We start from the raw sequence: 22138 nt of genomic DNA on the forward strand, positions 1-22138 counted from the left end.
GACGCCCTGCATCCAGTCAGCCGGAAAAGTCGCGGTGTCCCAGATATTGCAGAATAGTTGATGCAACATTTGTGCAGATAGCATGGGGTCAGCTTTGAGCATCTCTGCTGATATGCGATCGACCCCGGGAGCCTTGTTGGATTTCATGGTTCGGATAGCAGCTTCGATCTCCGGTAGGGATGGCGCCTCAGAATTGACGCGAGTGATGCGTCGCACTCTTGGCGGTTCATGCCGAGATGTTGATGGCTGGTTGACCGACGAAACTTGTAGAAGCTGTTCGAAGTGTTCAAACCAGCGTTTCAGCTGATCAGTGGGGTCGGTGAGCAACTGACCAGTCGCGTCCTTCACTGGCATCCTAGGATTCATCCTTGCTCCACTCAGGCGTCGTGAGATATCGTAGAGGAGACGGATATCGCCTGTTGCTGCGGCTTTCTCACCTTCATCGGCTAGGGAGTCCACCCACGCTCGCTTATCCCGCCTACACGAGCGCTTCACTTCCTTCTCGAGAGCCGAATACAGTTGGCGGGCCTGGTTCTTCGCTCCTCTGGTTCTCGCCCGCTCTATCGCGGCTTTTGCATTTCTCCGCTCCTCTATCTTCCTCCAGGTGTCATCCGTGATCCACTCCTTTCTCTGAGCGCGCAGCTCGCCCAGGTTGTTTTCACTCGTTTCAGTAAAGGCATCCTTGATCGCCGTCCATTGCTCTTCTACGCTGCCACCATCAGGAATATCCGCAGCTCTGGTCTCCAGTTCCTCGACGAATGACCTTTTTACTGCTGGATCTTCCAATCGGCGTGTGTTGAATCGCCGTCCGAGCCGCTCCTCCCGCCGCTGGACCCGCGCGATACGAAGGCGGATCTCTCCAACGAGGAGATGGTGGTCAGACGCGATGTCGGCACTGCGTTTGTTCCGAACGTCAAGAAGGCTCGAGTTAGTGGACATCAAATTGTGGAGAGTTGACTGTACTTTAAAGATTTATTCGGTTTCAAAAGATTTAAAATCTATCGATGAAATGCAGAGCAATGATTTTTCAAACATTGTCAATTTGCCGTTACACATTTTACCGGAGGCATCGTGTTCGGAGTGTTAAAAATCAAAATTAGTCCGCAAATAAATAATGCAGCTATTATATAGATATTTACACCAATTTTCGCTGTAGAGACGAACCAGTGTGAGTCTCTATAATAAAGATAATATTAATAATAATAATATTAACCAATTTCCCTTAGCCTCCCTTAGCTCAGCCGGTAAAGGCGCAGATATAAAGCAAAACCATGCTGGAGGCGGCTGGGTTCGAAACTCGATCCGATCTAGGAATTTTACGGGTTGAGACATTTCTCGACTTCACTGGGCATAGAGTATGATTGTGCTTGCCAGACAATAATACTAATGCAAAAATGGTACAGGCATCGAATGCCCTCAATTAATAACTGTGGAAGTGCATCTAGAACACTAAATTGACGTTCAGGGCCGGCGTGAAGTCCCAGTAGCGACGTAATAAAGCCAAATAAGAAGAAAGGACACCAATTTCGAAATGTGAAATAGTCGGTATATATTTATCTGGACTTTTGGAAGTAGCAAATAGTGTGAGGTTAGGGACCGTGCACTGATCTATATGAGATTTCATCGTATTTGTACTGAGAACATAAAGCAAAGTTCTTCTTCTTCTTCACATTTCAAGCTCATTGCATATCGCATATTAGCTTTATGGCGTGCTCTCAACTTAGTGTTCTAGATGCAGTTCCACAGTTATTAATTGAGAGCTTTCGATGCCTGTACCATTTTTGCATTAGTATTATTGTGTGGCAAGTCCAATCACACTTCTATGTCCAGGGAAGTCGAGAAATTTTCCTACCCGAAAAATTCCTAGACCGGACCGGGAATCGAACCCAGCCACCTCCAGCATGGTCTTGCTTTGTAGCTGCGCCTTTACTGACTGAGCTAAGGGAGGCCTCCAAAGCAAAGTTGCGTTGTCATGATAGCAGCGACGAAAGCTCTGATGCTTTTCTGCTCGATTATCAAAGTGTATTGAATATACAGGAATATTATTTTGCACGCATCACACATAAATAGCAACGTCATCATTTCAAACCCACTGTAAATTATCATTTTTTTCTGGTTTTGCTTTAAAATTCCCGGTTTTTCCTGGTAAAAAAACATTCCGACATTTTCTTGGTTTTCCTGACTCACTATAGTTTACTGCCACCTCAAATCATAGTAAACCATTTTACGTGGGCCTTAAACTGACCGAAGTTGAGAAGCGAATGATTGGCATTCGACCTCCCAGTTCCTTTCCCCGTTACCCAGGAAAACTAGAGAACATAAAGAAGAACAAAGCTACCGACTGGGAGAATATTTTATTTCATTATTTTTATCCTTGTTTTTTTGGAATTCTCCCAAAACCTTTCATGGACCACTTTATGTTACTCTCTGCAAGTATTTTTAACTTACTTGATCCACATCTTTCGGTTGTGAAAAGTTTCTTAATAAGTTTGTGGCAGAATTTGAAAAATTGTATGGTGAAGATAATACGGTGTTCAACATACATTTGTTGACCCATTTATCTGAAAGCGTTCGACATTTCGGGGCACTTTGGAACTCATCCTTGTTCCCCTATGAGAGTGCTAACGGTATGATTCTGAGCTACAGGACAGGAAATAACCACCCAGTAATTCAAATGAGTAACAAATACATTTTGAACAGGATTTGCCAATACACTCAAATTGCAGATACGTCCCCAGTTTTTGGGTGGCATTCTCGAATTTGGAATTCAACAAATAGACAGAATCTAAAATTTGACATTCGACTGTTGTATAACTTTCCAACTAATATTTACACTGAAGATATTGAAGAACGTGAATTTAGTTACCATGATCGAGTTTTTATTGGAAACACTCAATATCGTACTAATAAGTCTTGTGAGAAACTCGGATATGATGATTCATATATCTGTATTGATTGGGTTTTTTTCTGTATTGAACAAATATTTACAGATCGAAACTGTGAAACATACATAGTTGCAATGAAACTCATAACACACAAAATTTTTGATAACATTTTTTCGTATTCCATTAGTGATTTGTACAAGCTCATAAAAATCAATAAAAAATTTCGACAATGCGTGAGCATCTCAATTAAGTATGGTGGAGAAATAATGAGATCTATATCCTTGTGTAAATATAGCAGCCAGATTGATTGATGTTAAAATGTTAACGTACCCAGAAAAAAACGAACAAATAAATAAAATTACTAATAAAAAAAGGTTTATTCATTCATTACAAATATATTTCTTGACAATGTTCAATTGCCTATTCTTGATAGTAAATAAGCCTAAATTAACCATAATATTCAACCATGCATAAGGTTAGCATGTAGTCTAAACATACTGTTAGTTATAAATAAGTTGCTATACTTGGTTATTTAGGTCGCTTAAAGTTACATTTTTAGGCACACTTGTTGGATTTGTGTTATAAATACTTTAAAAGCAAGTGAATCTACCAATGAGTGCAAAATAAATATAACGGTCTGATTGTATCCCTATTTTCGATAAGATATTAACAGCAAAACTTGAAATCAAGCTGCTTTCATTTTTTATTCCGTCATATCATAGTGAAAACTTAATATGATATCAGACTTGTTCAGCCGACTGTTGAAATCAAATCGAGTTTTCTTTTTGATATCAATAGCAAGATTTGATATTCATTTGCTCTCATTTTGTTAACCGACTTTGCTCGGGTAGCCACCCTGCTTCACTGTTGATTTTATCTTGTTGTATGCCCCTAAAGTTGGTACAAATGTTATAATTTATCCTCCCGAAAGACAGTTTTGCATATAATTCTTTGAAAACACCTCCAACTTTTGTGAATTTTTTGGCGGACTCTAAAAGATTTTCCAAACAAGTGCCAAAACATTGAGTATAATTTTGCACGGGCTTTTAAAACCTCGAAATGAACTTTTGTTCCACCTTACTCTACTCCGCCGACATTTGCCGTTCCGTTTTGGTGATTAGTGTCCGAGTGTGGCCCCGAAGAATACGCCGCCGAAAACCAAGATCCTGCCCTTACGGTAATATTAAAAAAATCATGCATGAGCATCATACATAAAACTCTGAGTCTGCATAATACATAAAAGCCATAAAAGCAAGTAAACCGAATCATTACATTATATCATTAAGCATAGTTCAGATTACTTTTGAACTGTGCTTAATAATATAATGTAGTGATTCGGCATACCTATCTTAATTAAATATTTGTATCAAATAGCCAAAGGCCTTCCTTTAGCTCAGTCGGTAAAGGCGCAGCTCTAAAGAAAGATCATGCTGGAGGCGTTAAAGTTTGATTCCCGGTCCGGTCTAGGCATTTTTGTTTAACCTTGTACGATTGTACTTGCCACACAATTATACTAATGCAAAAATGATACTGGCTTAGAAAGCTCTCAATTGATAACTATGGAAGTGCTCATAGAACACTAAGTTGAGGGTCGGCGCAAAGTCTCAGTTGGGACGTAATAAAGCCAAAGAAGCGTGATTACCTCTCACCCCAGCAGGCCTGGGTTCAATCCAAGTCGGTGCCGCCGGGATGTTCTGAGGCATAACATCTCTGATCACGCCTTCTTTAGGAAGGGAAGTAAAGGCGTTGGTCCCCGGTTCATGAGTTGATGGGTCGATAGGTAGCGTCCAGGTGTGGGAGCTGCCTCCCTGGCGTCGGTAGTATTGGTGCTCAGCACGGAAAACAAGATCGACGGAAAACAAATCAAGGAAAAAAACAAGAAGTATCAACTAAAAGTTAAGAAAACCAGGAGCAGTAGCTAAAAACTTCTGGATGAAATGGGAATAAACTCCAGGATATATGATTTTCACGCTTTGTGGATGATGTGTCAAATAGACGTAAGTCTTGTAGTAATTAATATAATCGTAAATTTTTCGCAACTACTAGCTCGCTCACGCAATTTAACGCAACCATCAGGTACGGGAAAACTTCATCATCGTGACTGGTTGTGATAGTTTGTGCGGACGTGTTAGCATTTTTGACGAATTTTCTATTTAAATAATTGTAAAGTACTTGTCTATTTGAGATTCATCTTGATTTACGTAATAATTTTAACTCTGTAGTCCGGCATTCAAATTTAAAAACCGAACGATGTGTTTTGAAAATAAAGTATATGTGCAAATGAAAATACAGTAACCCCTCCATATATGCGGTGGGTGGTACCGTCCACCCATCGCTGTTTCTCGGCTGTCTTTGAGCCAATTACGTTGATTTTTTGTATGTGATTAGTGTCAACCATAAACAGAATCTACAGAAAATCAGCTCAATTGCTTGAAAGATAGCCGAGAATTAGGACGATGCCACCCACCGCATATATGGATGGGTTACTGTTAACCATCCGAGTCGTCAATCAAGATACCAATCATCCTTTAAACTTCCGTGACCTTGATATAGTCACCGCAGTTTCTGTGTTCTAGAACTAGTATATAAGACATTTTATTTACCACGTGACCTTTGGCAAGTCTATTTTCCATCCAATGTAGAATAGAAATGATGTTTTCAATCGAGTTTACCTGAAAGAAAAAGAAATATGTTTAGAAAATTGTTTGACATGTATTGAGATATATTATAGAATTATTATTAAGAGAATATTTATAATTCTCAATGATTCTCCATGCCCAGGAAAGTCGAGAAAATTCCCAATTCGAATAATTTTCTAGACCGAATTAGGAATCGAATCCGCCGCCTCCGGCTTGGTTATACCGTGCCTAAGCCGCCTAGGTTATCTCAGGACCCGCATACAATTACCATATTTTTTTTTAAATGTATTGATTCAGTTACAAATTACAAAAATCTAGTATATTAGTTGAGTATTAGTACAAGACACTGAAAACACTGAAGACACACATTGTAGACGAAATACGCGTATCTGCCAATGCCAGGTAGTGGAATTAAATGGAAAATAACTAATCCTTCTCTCTCTCTCTCTCTCTCTCTCTCTCTCTCTCTCTCTCTCTCTCTCTCTCTCTCTCTCTCTCTCTCTCTCTCTCTCTCTCTCTCTCTCTCTCTCTCTCTCTCTCTCTTATACAGGTTTTCCACTAAGACGCCCAAATTCATCAGGACCAAAAATCTGTCATTCAAGCTCAGTGTCAGTTTATGCCTCAATTCACACAATAGTGCAAAACAAAAGCAAATCAGCATTTCAACATTTGCCTCATACCGAGTATCCAACTGTCACTTGCAAGTCGCAAACGCGCCTGCCTGCCGCAAACACGAGAAACATGTGATCAGTCAACTGACACAGCTGGTTGACCCAGTCAACCATCATCGTCCCCAAGACCTAACTCAACCAAAGCGCGTTGCAACAGCGGGGCATATTTTGATTCAATATCATGTGGCCTCGTCACCTTGCCAACACTTTCTTTTTTCTTCAATTTCTCCACCTCCATCGCGTCCACACCACATTGTCGTTATTGTTTCTTTTTTTAACTCATTTTTCAATTTCCGAAGCCATAAAATATAATGAAAAACGCATCACGCGCAAACCTACCACTGTTTCTCGTGAGTTGAGTGTGATTCGTTCGAAATTATATGGCAACGTGCGTGCAGTGCCTGCCAAAAGTTCTTGGATACTCATGGCAGGTAGCCGAAGCTAATGCAAAATAATTGTTACTGCACAATTAGAATTTCTCGAAATTATGATAAGTACTTGTTCAATCGGTGAACTGGTGTTTGAGATATCACCACAAACACAAACAAAAACATTCATCCCTCGCCATATAGTAACTAGTTGTATATAGAAGAGACATTCGCTTGAAAATCCCACGCCATCGCCCTTTACAGAAGAGAGCATCAATCTTTCCACAATTTGTTTCCGCTTTTTCACTTTTGCTATTCACTTTCATACCACCAATTCCCCATTGTTGATCCACTTGAACCGTCACCGCAGCACCACGGGCATTCATAATACTTGCAACTATTGTGTATTCCTGTATAGCTTGAGTCATCCATTCGCAATTTTAACTTTATAATTTCGCTTTCCATCTACATCGAGGAACCTATCTCAATCTCATTTTTTTTTTCGAGCTCAGTTATTTTGACTTGCACATATCACAACAATGGGTTCGGGAAACGGACGGGTTCGCAAATCAAAGCTACCACCACCACCACCACTGACATGGCGGCTTTGACCGACGACGGACGACGAAGGCGACAAAAAGCCGACATCGTGAAGAGAAATGCCGGCTGAACTTGGCTGCGATTGTGTTAATTAGGCATAATGAACGGAACTGGGTCATTGTGTGATACGCTGGCGGCGAGGGTGGATGAAGGAAATTTCGAAACATGGCTGATCTGACCATCATATGGGGGGTCCGGGCGGTGTGTAAATGAATGGATGTGATAATAATGGCTCCAATTGTATTTTAATGAGAAAAAGTCGGTTCATTCCTGCAGTTGCAGTTTTATCAATGGTTGCATAGAAAGCTACGTCTACGATCGCTAAGTTGGAAAAAAGTTAACTCCATAAATTAGCTAAATTTAGGAATGTTGGATTACGATATGGAATATTTCAAATGCCAACAGATAAAGTATACATTCTTGAACAGTTCGTATCATTCAAACAAGTAAGCTTAAATAAATATATCTCGAGCACATGGTCGTTGCCAAGAGCGGTCATCCATCATCCGTTCTAACAGCAGCGCTCTGCTAAACAGACTTCCTTTACATGTGTACACCGATCTAGAGACATATCTTCTAACAATAATCAGCTCACCACATACTCATAAACCTCCTCATACACAACGATGGCAGCAATAGCGCAGGCGTTCTGCTGAATGAGTGCAAACATTAGATGCTTCTAACGATGTAGTTGAACTACAGGAGTATAATGTTTACATCAATCTTTCGAAAGTTTTAACGTGTCCGTTCACCGTTCGCTGCTGCGTGTTATGATGCAAAAAAATACCCAAAAAAGATAGTCAATAAAAGTCATATGTTCGCACCAAGCTGAGCGCACAAGATCTCTGCCACCTGGGCTGAGGAAGATAAGTTTCGAGTGGCGTGATTCATCAACTCATCATACGTACTGCCATGCCACAAGCGCTTGAATCGGAAGAAAAATTTATCACCGGGTATATACATTTAAACGACACTATTCATGAAAGCTTTAGATTCAAGGAATTGCACCATCGTGGTAAAGGCCGATGCAAATATTGTTTCTTCTTTTTGATTTCTTTATTTAACGTCGGTCTCTGTCCCGCAATCTAGTGCCAATTACCGACGGACATCCATTGCTTTCCATTGACGACAATCGAATGGCCAGGGAGGCGGCTTTCACACCTGGGAAGAAATCGCACCCATCAGCACATGAGCCGGGCCAACGGCTCTACTATCCTTCCGAACGAAGACGTGACGAGCCTCAGAAAAATCCCAACGACCTCGATTGGCATTGAACCCAGGCACACTGGGGTGAAATAGTAGTCACGCTTACCACTACACTACCGGCACCGTCTAAATATTACTTTCATTTTATGTCCGAAATCACACAAATAGGTCCAGGAGGAGGGGGGGGGGTTAGTATACTTAATAAGGGACGAAAAAAATATTTAATAGGGAAAATGGATGCAATGTCGGCCTAAATGCCCCTAACAATAATTACACAACTAAAAATATTCAGTGCTTTTGAAATCTATGTGAGGCTGCTAATAATCCTATTCGGTTGTTTTGGGCACCATAAGGCACCATAAGGCGATTAAAAAATGTACCATTATATAAAACATATAAAACAACAAAAAACACATAGCTAATCACAGTTTACAGCACTAGAGAAAAACAAATCAAATCACCAGCGTAGCATCTGTAGTAGCAGGTGGAATGCCAGGCCAAATAGCAAACAAAAAATAAAAACAAAATTACTAGACGTTCTTCGATTTGCATAATACATTGCATAATTGTTTGTTATGGGATCTTGTATTTTTTTTTCGAAAATGACATATTTGACATTTTTTAATAAGTTGTAATACAAAAACGGTAAGTGAAGTAGTGTTTGAGATAACCAAAAAAATAAGATTATGAAAAAATAATGAACAAACAATAAATAAAAATAAATAAAATAAAATAAAACGTCGCTTCTAATCGAAATAACGTCTGAGACAAAACAGTTGATAAAAGTAAGTTTTTCTAGGATGAAATCACAGGGTTTTTTTTATTTTTTTTATTTTGAATAACAAATGAATAACATTATTATTTTGAATAAAAATTCCAAAAAAGTTACAAAACGCAAATGTCTCAAAAAGTATATTTACAACTTTTAAAGTTTGTTTTTACAAAAGCACATGAAAAATGAAAACTTTTGGTCATAGTTTTTAACTTCTTATGTAATCTTTGCACAGAAAACGATTTGGAATGTCTCAAATATTGTTTCATGTTTAAAAATTGCATGAAAAACGTTATTTCGATCAGAAGTGATGTTTGCGTGCTGCAATTTATTGAAAAATTACAGTTGACTCCTTCCTTTTAACACGATACCTCCTCCTTTCCTTTAACAGATACAAATTTTAAACGTTATTCCTCACTCTTACTCCCTATTTCACGTTACGTAATATTTAAATGGGCCGTATCAGACTTAATTCTTGACAATTATTGTTTTTATTTTGTCTGCGAAAAATGTATTGTTACGCGATACACGGTGGAGTGGAAAAGACGATTGTTACAGTTTGTTATACGGAGGGGGGGGGGGGGGGGGTACGTAAAAATTTTAATTTTTTGCTTTACGTAATATTTTAACTATTAGGCGTTTTTTTTTTGTTTTGCTGCGTCGTTTTCGTTCTAGTGAAAATGTTATAAATTAACAATTTCATTTTTTTAAAGTGTTAATTTGAAAGTACAGAAGTGATGTTGAAAAAGTGCATTAAGTGAAAATTTTCAAATTCCTATCCGTTGCATGTTGTGCCGACTGTTCTAACCTACACGTACTGACGCTCAGCTATGTTTATTTACCTTTTCGTTCCTCTGTCCTCGATAGGAAATATCCATCATAATCAAGACGATCATTTCAAAACTTACTAAATACGCGTCAATCAAGTATTACACTACTGCTTGATTGAAAGTTTCAGTACATTATCAATGGTGTATATTTGCATCGATAATGTATTGGAGCGCGGCTTATCATGTGTGAAAATAGCTTCGGAATACTTGGGTTCGTGAAATGGGCTATTGCAGCTGCGGTAGAGTTGTCGCCTTCTAACTCCCGGGTTCAAGATTCTTACATTCGTAAGAAATGATTGCAGGAAGATTTAATCCATAATGCCACTGCCAGACAGTGAAGGTTGGGCCAAGGGCGAATCTTCATTCTAATCTACACGATTCCACATACTATTAATAACCTTTTACACATGAGAACCTCCTATCGATCAGAATGAATTGGGCATATGTTTAGGATCAACAAACATTTTCAGGCGCAAAGGAGCAACCGGATCGAGCTGATAACGTTTCTTAATTCCAAAATCTGAAGACTGCTTAGAATAATATGTTTAGGGGGCGCAACAACGGACAGATAAACTACTTACCGCTTCTATTTATTAAATGCTTGATATAACGATTGCCAGCAACGCCGGCTGGGCGTATCCTATGGCTTACCCTCCCTACTAAGCTTCCATTTTGCAGTCAAGAGTTTTAGAAATAATAGCAAATGTATTCGATAAAAATGGCGTACACATAAACAGCTGTAACTTTTTAACTATTATACCAAACGACTTGAAATTAGTCTTGAAAAAGCAGGAAAAAAAAATCTATAATTGTTATATTTTAAATCAATAAATTTTAGAAAATTTACCAGAAACTTTTAATGCTATTTTTTAGCAAAAGTATCAATAAAGTTTTCTGCGAAATTATATCTGACTTCCACTTGATGCTACTTCCGGAAGTTATTATGGCTTTCTCGGAAGCTGTTTCCGACTTAAGCAAAAAAAATATGTCAACGGTTCAACCGTCCATAGAAAACTGAGAGAGGATTGTCGCAAACACAGTGGCCACTCTGGAGTCATCTTAAAACAATCAGAAGATTGTCAATCAAACCTGCCTAACTTATTAAGCCATAGCGGTCAACTTAAAAGTTTACTTACGAAGCTTTAAACCGTTATCATTCCACGTAAATGAGGTGAAAGTTAAAATGTCAAATCTCAGCATGGGAAATTATACAACTCTTGACCCCTGTGTTGCACAGAAACCCATAAGAATAAATTAACCTATTCAAGACAGGCTTTCATTTTCACTCTACAAACAAAGCTCCAGCATGCGCGTCTCTATCGTGATCCACCATCATTTCCAGAGGCCATTGCACGCAAAACTTCAAACCGGGCTGACAAAATATACACCAAAAGACGACATCAGCTGACAAAAACAGACGTCATCTTGATGAATCAAGCCAGCAGGTACGAAGAAAACGTGTGCCGTTCAAAGGGGTGCTTGCCCCATCAAGACGACAAATTTTTATTCATCTTTGTCCCCGGCTCGCTCGACTCGTGTGGAAACTTTTACTTCCACTTTCAACAAAAAAAAAAAAAAAAACACCCGCAAATGTGTATCTTCCGAAAGTGAAATGTCTCGCACTAATAATGGTCGGCAAATATTTTTGGTGCTGTGACCAGGCACTACAGTTTTGCATGATTTTGATTGATGGAAAATTGTCACCTCGACGGGATAGCCGTAACGAAACGTTTTTTTTTTTTGCAAACGCCATCACTATCCTCCCAGGAAATGACTTCATGCATATCGGTGATCATCGAGATTCCGAATATGAGCAAACGCAAAGAAAGTGTTTCGGTTTTGCCTGAACTGGATCAAACAAAGGTGAAAGTTTTCGGCCGGCAATCGATGGGGTAATAGGAAAATGAACGCCACAAAAAAAAAAGATTGAAATCAATCGCAATTTTGGATCCGCCCAATCGATCGATCAATCAAAACGTATAGTATATATATATATGGCTAATTTCCCATATGGATGCTATTGTATCGTTTCGCTAAGCAATTAAGCTGGACGCAGGTAAAGAAACGATTTGTTTTCCTCTTTATTCGCATATCGAATCATTTTAAACTCATCTTCTCAGCTAGTATAGTAACGTATCAACCTTATTTGCTTTGATGTATAAGTGTACGTTTTTTCATTACCTAAAGCAATTAATCATTTTAAACAGGTTTTTCTTAACCTTCATATGAGTTTATTACTAGAAAAAGTTTAACTAAAATTTATCTAATAATAAAACGAATTTATATCCGAGTTTTAGTTAAAATTGGTCATGCTAAATGACGGAGTGACTAGATGCGACCTTCTCGATTTGCAAGCATCAAATTTTATAAAATTGTTTGTTATTCAAACTTGAAGTAAAATTCAACCATTTTGAATCTTGCGAATGTTGTCAGAATACCGTATGCGATATTTTTCAATAAATAATAGCACGAAACTTTGCTTTCAATTGAAATGACGTTTGAGATGTAGAATAAAAATTATTATGTCCATATGCACGTAAAAATAATTCATAATGGTTGTATTTTAGCTCAAAAGGGAATAAATGCCCTCAAAAATCAAAGTAGGGTTAATGTTTCTAATGTCAGCCTAAGTGTCCTTAATATTGAAAAATGTTTTCAATCGCAACCAAAAATATACGTTGCGGCATTGCTCCAAGAAAAAATTAAGAACATGATATTTTATCGATGGGCCCAATCTTTAGATCCATAGGCCAACATTAGCTATTTCCCCTATAATGCCAATCGGAGAAGGTCGTATCTGATCCTAGTTTGCCGTGGAAATCTTTTTAAGTCTCAACATTCGAGATTCTATGCATTTTATACGCTCAATGTAAGTCCTGCAGTTTAAATTCTATTCAAATTAAATGCTTTCAATCGAAAAAAATTATCGCGTTCTTACGCATTTAAATTTTAAAATCCACGACGATTGCCCTTAACAAAATGCCCTTAAAAATGCCAAAATCATATTGAAAACAATAACGACCGCAATGTTTTCACAAACCATTAAAATGGCATTACAACACTTACAACACCAATGCAATCGTCTATATCGTTTAAAACGCCAAAATTTCCTTACAAGCTAAAAAAGATCTACGCCTTAAACAGGCAATAAAAAGACAGCAAATGACTTTAAAACAATAATCGTAGAAAATACCAAATAAGCACATATAGTAAACATGTCCGTGTATCATTATAGCGAAGGACTACTAGAGCGATGAGTGCCAAAAGCTGACTTTCCCCATAGTAATTCCTGTGTAAACTTCAAAGAGCCAGCGTTTCATCGTTTGGAGGATTATTGTATCAAATGTTGAGAAGCTGCCTCCAGAATACCATAAAATGCCGAAAATTACCAATAGAACACTGTAAGTTCGATTAAAAGTAAACAGTCAAATTGCTGAAATAATTTTATTTCATAACGTTGATCAAAGGCATAAGAGTATTACGATCTTACCTACGAAGTATTCAGGACTCCAAAGTTTATCAGCTCTTACAACAATAGCAAAACATATCTAGAATGAGTTTGCTCCAAATCGAATACATAAACATGGATTCAAGGGCGGATTGGCACTCAAAAAGCTCAAGGTTGATTTCAGCAATAGATAAAAAAATAAGTTCCGGCAATTTTTTTTAATGCTGAAAATCTGTAAGACAAACCCATCGTCAATTGAGAAATCAAATAAATTTTCACTTAATCTACGAATTTACTGCAAAAAATTATGCTTGCATTTCAAAACATGTAAATTATTTGAAGAGCACTAATCACATAAAAGCAGAATTGAACTCGGAATGGGAATTTTATTTCAAAAATATAAATTTTCGCATTCTTTAACTATACAAGATTTTTAACTTTAAATAATGCGTATTTTGAAGATCTCAGAATAAAACAAACAACCATGGCTGTTGATTCACTAGAATATAATACTAAAGGAATGCGAAATGTATTTATTTGCAAATATATACTAAGATGAGTTCTTCCTATGTAATAGAGGAAATGGCTCTAAAGTAAGCCTATGGATCTAAGATTGGGCCCATCGCTAAAAAGCTGCTATTTATCAATTTTATCTAGATGAACGCGTCATTGGGACGGTACTAATGGATATTTTTGGTTGCTATTGAAAATTTAGTCGATTGCTGAATTTATGTATGGGCCCATTTAGGCCGACATTACATCCATTTCCCCTAATTCAGTAAATTCAAACATTGAACAATTTCAAGATACTGTGCACTGAAATTCTAGATTAAGAATTTTTTTAAATTCTGAGACTGTAATTGAAAACATATTTTAAGATCCTAGAATTAGAAAACTGTTCAAGAATAGTGAGTAAGTAATTTCAAAGAAGTAAGGTTTGTGAGATCTCAAACTTGGAAAAATCCTCAACGAACGTAGTTACATTTAATATTCCAGAAATTGAGACATTTTTTAAAATTTGTTACATGTTATATTTTTAAGGTTATAAAATAATATTGAAAATCTTAGACTCTGGGATACAGGTATACCTCGATTTAACGTAACTGTCACTTTTGAGGTTAATCGTCGATTTCTTTTTTTTTTTTTCCTTTGGTTTGTTTTTTCCGTCGATCTTGTTTTCCGTGCTGAGCACCAATGCTACCGACGTGCCAGGAAGGCAGCTCCCACACCTGGACCCTACCTATCGACCCATCAACTCATGAACCGGGGACCAACGGCTTTACTTCCCTTCCGAAGGAAGGCGTGATCAGAGATGTTATGCCTCAGAACATCCCGGCGGCGCCGGCTGGGATTGAACCCAGGCCTGCTGGGGTGAGAGGTAATCTCGCTTACCACTACACCACCGGCGCCGTTTAAACGTTTAGCGTCGATTTCTCGCAAACAACAATTCAAACAGACAAAATAACACTACGATTAGATAGGAGATTGTCTCACCAGTCCGGTAGTATTGTTACTTTGCGTGATTGAATTGTTGCTTGTGAGAAATCGACGATGGAAGTGAAAAGTGACAGTTACGTTATATCGCGGTATACCTGTATTGCTATTTTTTAAATCCATCCTTATTTTTGTTTTTTTTTTGTTTTTTGTCGATCTTGTTTTCCGAACTGAGTACCAATGCTACCTACACACTGTGGTCCAAAACGGCAAAAAGTGGAACTTTATTCCTAGAGCCTAGCCTTAACATTTCAGCCATATACTGTCTTCGAAAAAATGTTTGTATGGATATCTTGCATAATATAAAACTGTCAAGAATTAGTCATGTCTTACTATGCAAAAAATAAAAACACTAACTTTTTTCTTTGAGGATATAGGGGAACGATGTCTTGAGCAAAGTTGTAGACAATGTAAAAACATTTCATTATTTTTGAGCTATAATTTTATTGCAGCGAATGTTCAGTATATTAAGTTTTATATAAAACCAAGAAAATATGTAAAAGCGTAAAGTTGTCATACTCAAATAGGAGGAGGGGCTGAAAATACGCAAAAGCTCCATAACTCTGAAAATACAGGATTTAGAATTTTGACGTCTTCAGTGAAGTTGCTTGTTTTTACATTGTCTACAACTTTGCTGATGACATCGTTCCCCTATATCCTCGAAGAAAAAGTTAGTGTTTTTATTTTTTGCATAGACATGACTAATTTTTGACAGTTTTATATTATGATATTCATACAGATATTTTTTTCCAAAGACACTATATGACTAAAATGTAAAGGCTAGGCTCTAGGAATAAAGTTCCACTTTTTGCCGTTTTGGACCACAGCACCTACACCTGGGCCCTAACTATCGACCCATCAACTCATGGACCGGGGACCAACGACTTCACTTCCCTTCCGAAGGAAGGCGTGAACTGAAATTTTATGCCTCAGAAAATCCCGGCGGCGCTGACTGGGATTGAACCCAGGCCTTTTGGGGTTGGAGGCAATCACCACCGTGCCGGTGCCCGCTTAACCTGATTTTTCGGTATCAAGGAAAAGTAAAACATCGGATATGCATTACGCAAAATGGTAACGAAAAATATTGTAAAATTTCAATCAAATTTCCGGTTTTTCTCTTTCAGTGGCACCTTGCTCGCTTTATAAAAGTAAAACGTTGAGAATCGATGATCTACTTAATTCCGAAATCAAAAATAATTGGAGATTCCGGACACAGATATTCTAGATTCAAGATTTTATGCTCTTTAAACTACACAGCAAAAAAATAATTTTGATATCACATCAAAGTGGATGCACTACAATCATGTCGAAAATTTCATGTAATTTTTATGACCACATAAATAAACAAATGCAGTAAAAGCAGCGTAATGTCAGTTCATGCATTGTATTAATGATAATTTTGTCCTTTTTAGCAAGTAATATTACACCATATTTTCGACATGATTGTAGTGCATCCACTTTGACGTGATATCAAAATTATTTTTTTGCTGTGTATGCAACTTTTAATAGTTTTTAAGATACTCTTTAGGGGCTGTCATTAACTACGTAGACAGTTTTTTGGAATTCTTGACCAACATATTTTGCGATTGAAATCATTTTCCCGGTATTTCCCGGTTTTTCAAGTTTTCCCGGTTGGGTGGCCACCCTGTATCTATTGATTAGCCTACAAGACCGCAAAAAATCGTTCCATAATTTAGATAATTGGTTGACATCTGGATTTTTCAATATTTAGGCTCAACATTTTGAAATTTGTCTAGGTGAGGTACAGGGTGATTCAGAATAAATGTCACTGATTTCTCGAATATTCAATTCTCAATGGGTAAAATGGATTGATAAAAATCAAGTATTTTTATTTTAAAGTGTGTGCTTGTATTGATAGTACGAATTGAAATTTCATTCGTTTTCGATTTCAGAAACTGAAATCTATTCCAAATAATGAAACATTTATGTTTGCATCATTATAGAGGTAAAAAGGAACCATGCGTGAAAAATCCGTTCAATATCAGAGCTTAGACGCATCGCCAAGACTCCATAAGTGCTGGAACTAAAACAAGCGTTCCAGCTGTGGTTAATTTTCGTGACAAATGTGACTGATAATTAAAAGTAAAAGGAGAGAGATTTGAATTAAAGTATGCTAAGATGAAGGTTATATATGTATTTGGAATATACTAATATCAAAAAACCATGCAAGCCATTTTTAAAAATGACAGTTATTCCGAATCATCTTGTACATGTACATTTTTCGAAGTACACTAGACCAAACGCTACTATGCTGAGTCGATCATTGGACGAAAAAAAGTGATACATAGATAGATATTAGGAATTATATCATAAAACAATTAAATCCACGGAATAACATTTGAAATCTCGGATTAAGAAACTGGTTGATGGTCACATGAGATTTTTTTTAAAAGAATTTTAGGCTATGCAAGGTTTTCACATTCATACTTCAGACTTCGGAAGATTTAAAATTTCCAGATTGAGAACTCAGATTAAAAAAAAATCATGAATTGGGCTTCGAGAAATTTTTTAATATTCTGACACTTTGGAAAGTTGTCAAGGGAATTTTGATGAAAATGCCAAACAAGTTTTCAGGAGACTTAACAGGCATTTTACCCTGTATTTTTGAGAAGTATTTAAATAAAATTGTTGGGAAAACAAGTTTGAATGAATTTCAGGGAGCATTCTAAGGAAACTCGGAGGAGGATTCAAAGTGAATTAACCCTACGACAAATTGAATGATGGTATGGTTACAATCTCAACATAACCCCTAATGATCACTTACACCTACCTTGCAGCTGTGATTGTAACAGGTATCTACAAAGGAAAGTCCGCGAATTACAAAATTGTGAAAAAACAGTGATAGCAAGTAACTCCACAGCAACACAGAACTAATACAATATCCTACGTTAGAACAGAGAATGGGTGTGTGGGTATTTCCCTCGGCGATGGCGACCACGCATTACCGTTTTAGTCTTAAAATAGCTATTTTTATGACGCTCTTTTAGAGGAAGCAGATAAAAATAATACACTGAAGGGAGCTCGCGCTTGGTAGAAGATAGTTAGTTTGAATGTTTTATAATTCGGATAAGCGGTTGGGGTCATTCAAATATCACGTAAGGCAAGAGGGGTGGGGGTCTGGTAATGTGTTAACACCATGTATTAGGTATACACGGAGAAAAATATTACCCAAAATTTGAGTTCTATTTACTTAATTTTGAGTTGAGCCTCTCCTTGCACTCGTTATCGAAAAAGGAACGTTATCAATTACTTTTAAGTAAATTGCATATTTTCAAATTTCCGTGAATTAAACTTAACTTTGGGTAGAATATACTTAAGAGTAATTTTTTTTTGTTTGTGTTAAATGGAACATGAGATATGCTCAAATTTGGTGTATTGGGAATGGGAGAATTGGGGAAAAGTACTTAATTTTGGATAGTTTTTCATCTCCGTGTAGGAAAAGTGCGTGACAAAGGGGTGGGGGCATCCAAAAATCAACATTTTGGCGTTACATAATATTTGAATGGGCCCTTACAAAAAAGCACATAACTTAGTTTGCTTTCCGATTCCGGTTGGGAATAGTGGGGTTAAATGGTTAAGTTTATTATCGAAACAGTGACATTCCTGAGTATGAAGTTGAGATAAATGTTCATGCTTGAAGATGTTGCGCCACTGACAATAGGAACAGCAACTTTTTTAAACAAGTTTATTAATCACACATCTAGTTATGGAAATTTTGCGAAAGAATACTAAGATTCGCTTGACATTCCGCACTCACAATAGAGCAGTTCCAGGTCATATAGCGAAAAAAAGGTTTTTTGATTGTAGCTTCCCCGATTTGCGTGAAACTTTGTTATGGCTAATCGTACAGATTTGAACTGAAATTCGGCCATTTCGAGTTAAGAAGGTTTTTTTTCCTTGATTTGTTTTCCGTCGATCTTGTTTTTCGTTCCGAAGGATGGCGTGATCAGAGATGTTATGCCTCAGAGCATCCCGGCGGCGCTGACTGGGATTGAACCCATGCCTACTGGGGTGAAAGGTAATCACGCTTACCACTACATTACCGGCGCCGCTAAAGTCAAAAGGTGAATACAATCATTTTCAAAAAATCATAGAACGAAAACGTGACTTTCTAACAAAATTGCGTCTGAGACAAAGGTGTAGGAAAAATAATGATCACATTTTTTTTATGGAAGGCTTATTAGTGAAATTAGCCGAGTGGACACTAACATTGACAAAAATAGTAGAAAATATTTACACTTATTATTAACACAAAATGGTTGAATTTTAGTTCAAATGTGAATGGTTAACCATAACAAACAATTATGCAAAGTTGAACGCAAATCGGAGAAGGTCGTGTTTGGAAATTTTACCGAACTTTAAGGGGTATTTTTTTTTATTTCTTCCTAATATAAAAAGCAATTGAAAGCTTAGAAAGCCCTCACAGCAAAAAAAAAATGGTGAATTTACATTTGGCGCATTAATGTATTTTCTGGCCTTGCTTGAAACATACAGCATAAAAAAATTAATTTTACGTGGTAGTATTTAATAATCAATTAATTTGTTTTTACATAACATTGAAATTTATTGGATTTGCAACGAGCAACGATATAAATTTACATGACTGTGTAGATTTCAGTTTTAATTCATTGAATTACTGATCGTTTGACATGTAATTTTCTATCGAAAACCCTGCTCTAGTTTGTAGTTGAAAATTACAAAATATGTGTATCTGTGGAACATCGAAAGTGTCCATAAACCCTAATATTGAAACCATAATAAGCAGCACATTTCGAATGTACACGAATCGATTCCGTTCGGATAGTGCCCCCTTTCCCTTTTGGTTGACGCCAGGAGCTGCCTAAGAATTCATATGAAGTTTTCCTCTTATACTTTCTTGAACTGTCAATGTGGCAGCAACTTGACGGAAGAAGCTTCTTTCTGTAAGTTTCTTCTGGAAACTCCATCTATAAGTTTCTTTCTAGTGGCTTATGTATTCTAGAAGCTTCTTTCTGGAAGCTTTCAAAAGCTTCTATCTTCTTCTTCTTCGCAGCTTATTGCTTAGCGCATATTAGCTTATTGCGTGCTCTCAACTTAGTGTTCTAAATGCACTTCCACAGTTATTCATTGAGAGCTTTCGATGCCAATACCAATGCCTGAATTTGTATATTGTGTGGCAAGCACCAGTGTCTGTTTTTATCATTTACCATCACACGCAAGGAGTATCGCTTCAACCCAGTGTAAATGAATTTAGTTTGTTTTGAAAATCTTCGCTGTTACGTACGAGCGGAATGAACAAAGAAGTTCATTATACATCAACGAGTACACGTTTGTTGATATTCTCCAGTGCTTGATTATCCAACCAAAAATTGTCAAAATCAGAAATGATCCTCAAAAGCAAAATAATCAAATTCATTTTGGGCAAAATGATTATTTTGAATATTGTCGACTCCAGAGCCTAAAACCGGGATTTTATCATCAGTTCAGCTTGAGGCAGCGCTATATATGAGTAAAATGAAAATAATCATTTTGCATTTGATCCTCAAAATCATCCCCACCAAGATGCAGACAGAATATTAATATTGACAACAACGGAGGCGATAATGAACATCCATCCACGAATGAAGAAAAACAAATGTTGACTACGATACTCAGAGGTTGCCTTCATCAAGAAAATGTCTTCTTTCTTTCCTTTATTTAACGTCGGTCTCTGTTCCGCAATCTAGTGCCAATCACCGACGGACATCGATTGCCATCCATTGACGACAATCGAATGTGCAGGAAGGCAGCTTCCACACCTGCGTAGGATACAACACACATGGGCCGGGACCAACGGCTTTACTTCCCTTCCGAAGGAAGACGTGACCAGAGATTTTTATGCCTCAGAAAAATCCCATCGACCATGGCTGGGATTGAACCCAGACCCATTGGGGTGTTAGAAAGCAGTCACGCTTACCACTACACCACCGGCGCCGGCTATCAAGAGAATGTTGTTATGTCACAATTCAGATTCATGCAGGTAGTTGGTCTATCTGTTAAGGTTGTTTTCATTTTCAGCTATGTTGAGTGTAGAAGGAATGATTTTTATCAGCACTGGCAAGCACAATTATACTCTATGCCCAGGGAAGTCGAGCAAATTCCCAACCCGAAAGATTCCCTCGACCGGAACGGGAATCGAACCCGCCGCCTCCGGCTTGGTAATACCGTGCCTTCATTGACTAGGCTATGAGGCCCCTATGAGCTTCTATCTGGATGTTTCTTTCTACACGGGATGGACTCAATTTCAGAAAAACTGAATTTACTCAAAAGTGAGTTGAATTTTCCGGGCTTTATTAGGAGAAACTTCTTGAATATGAGGAAAATCGATCGAGGCTCCACTCAGTCTATTAGTATACTCCTAGACTGAGTAAAAATTGCATGATACTTCCTCATATTCGAGAAGTTTATCCTAGTTTTCCATGGCTTTTGAGTAAATCAAATTTTGCCGAAATTGAGTCGACTCGATCATTTGACGTACAACTGCTCTATTTTAATCAAATCTACACCAACACAGCCAGATCATGAAAGCATTCTGTAAAATGATAGATATACCTTCATCATTTTTCTTGTCTAGTTGGAATATGATGAACATCAGAGATGCGCAACATAGGGTGGATTACGGCTTCGGCACTATGCGACTATTTTCGGCAGTGCTAGCTAAATGTCCTTAAAACGTCAAATATATCAAACAGGCGTCAGGTTTTAGAAAACTATCCTATTATTTGAAGATTTTACTTCCATGTAATTGTTACCTTTCATTAAAACAATAAAATCTAATGGATTTATCAACAAAATAAAACTATGCCTATGAAATGCTTGGCATTCTTGGGTTGCCGAATAAAACAACAAGAGAAATGCATAATTATACTTACAATTTTGAAACGGACTTTTCTCTTCTTGAATACCGGTTTAACACTGTTTTTTAATATGGATCACTTAACTAACTTACCAAGCTTCTGAATAAGCACAAAGGTATACAAATTTATCCACTAATCAATTTAAAAACCACAAATTAAAATTTTAATTTTTTTTTTCCCGGTTCATCTTTCTTCGGTATTCACTTTTCTTTGGTTATCATGGATGCCAGAAAAGCGGAATGGGTGTTGGCATTGAAACTTTCCGATTTTCCAATTTATATCCAATATCAATTGATGCTTGTGAATTAAAGGGCTAAGCATGTAAGCAT

The 22138-nt window shown here is 37.4% G+C and overlaps 1 protein-coding gene across 6 annotated transcripts in view; it reads right to left on the bottom strand.

The window, feature by feature from the left end:
* Nucleotides 1–22138, bottom strand: part of LOC135697833 (phospholipid-transporting ATPase VD) — a 169158-nt gene that overhangs the window by 92947 nt on the left and 54073 nt on the right. The gene's annotated exons all lie outside the window — the stretch shown is intronic.

This window comes from Ochlerotatus camptorhynchus, unplaced genomic scaffold (genome assembly GCF_037179485.1).
Source record: "Ochlerotatus camptorhynchus isolate MF236.1 unplaced genomic scaffold, CSIRO-AGI_Acam_v1.1 ptg000078l, whole genome shotgun sequence".
Taxonomy (NCBI): Eukaryota; Metazoa; Arthropoda; class Insecta; order Diptera; family Culicidae; genus Ochlerotatus; species Ochlerotatus camptorhynchus.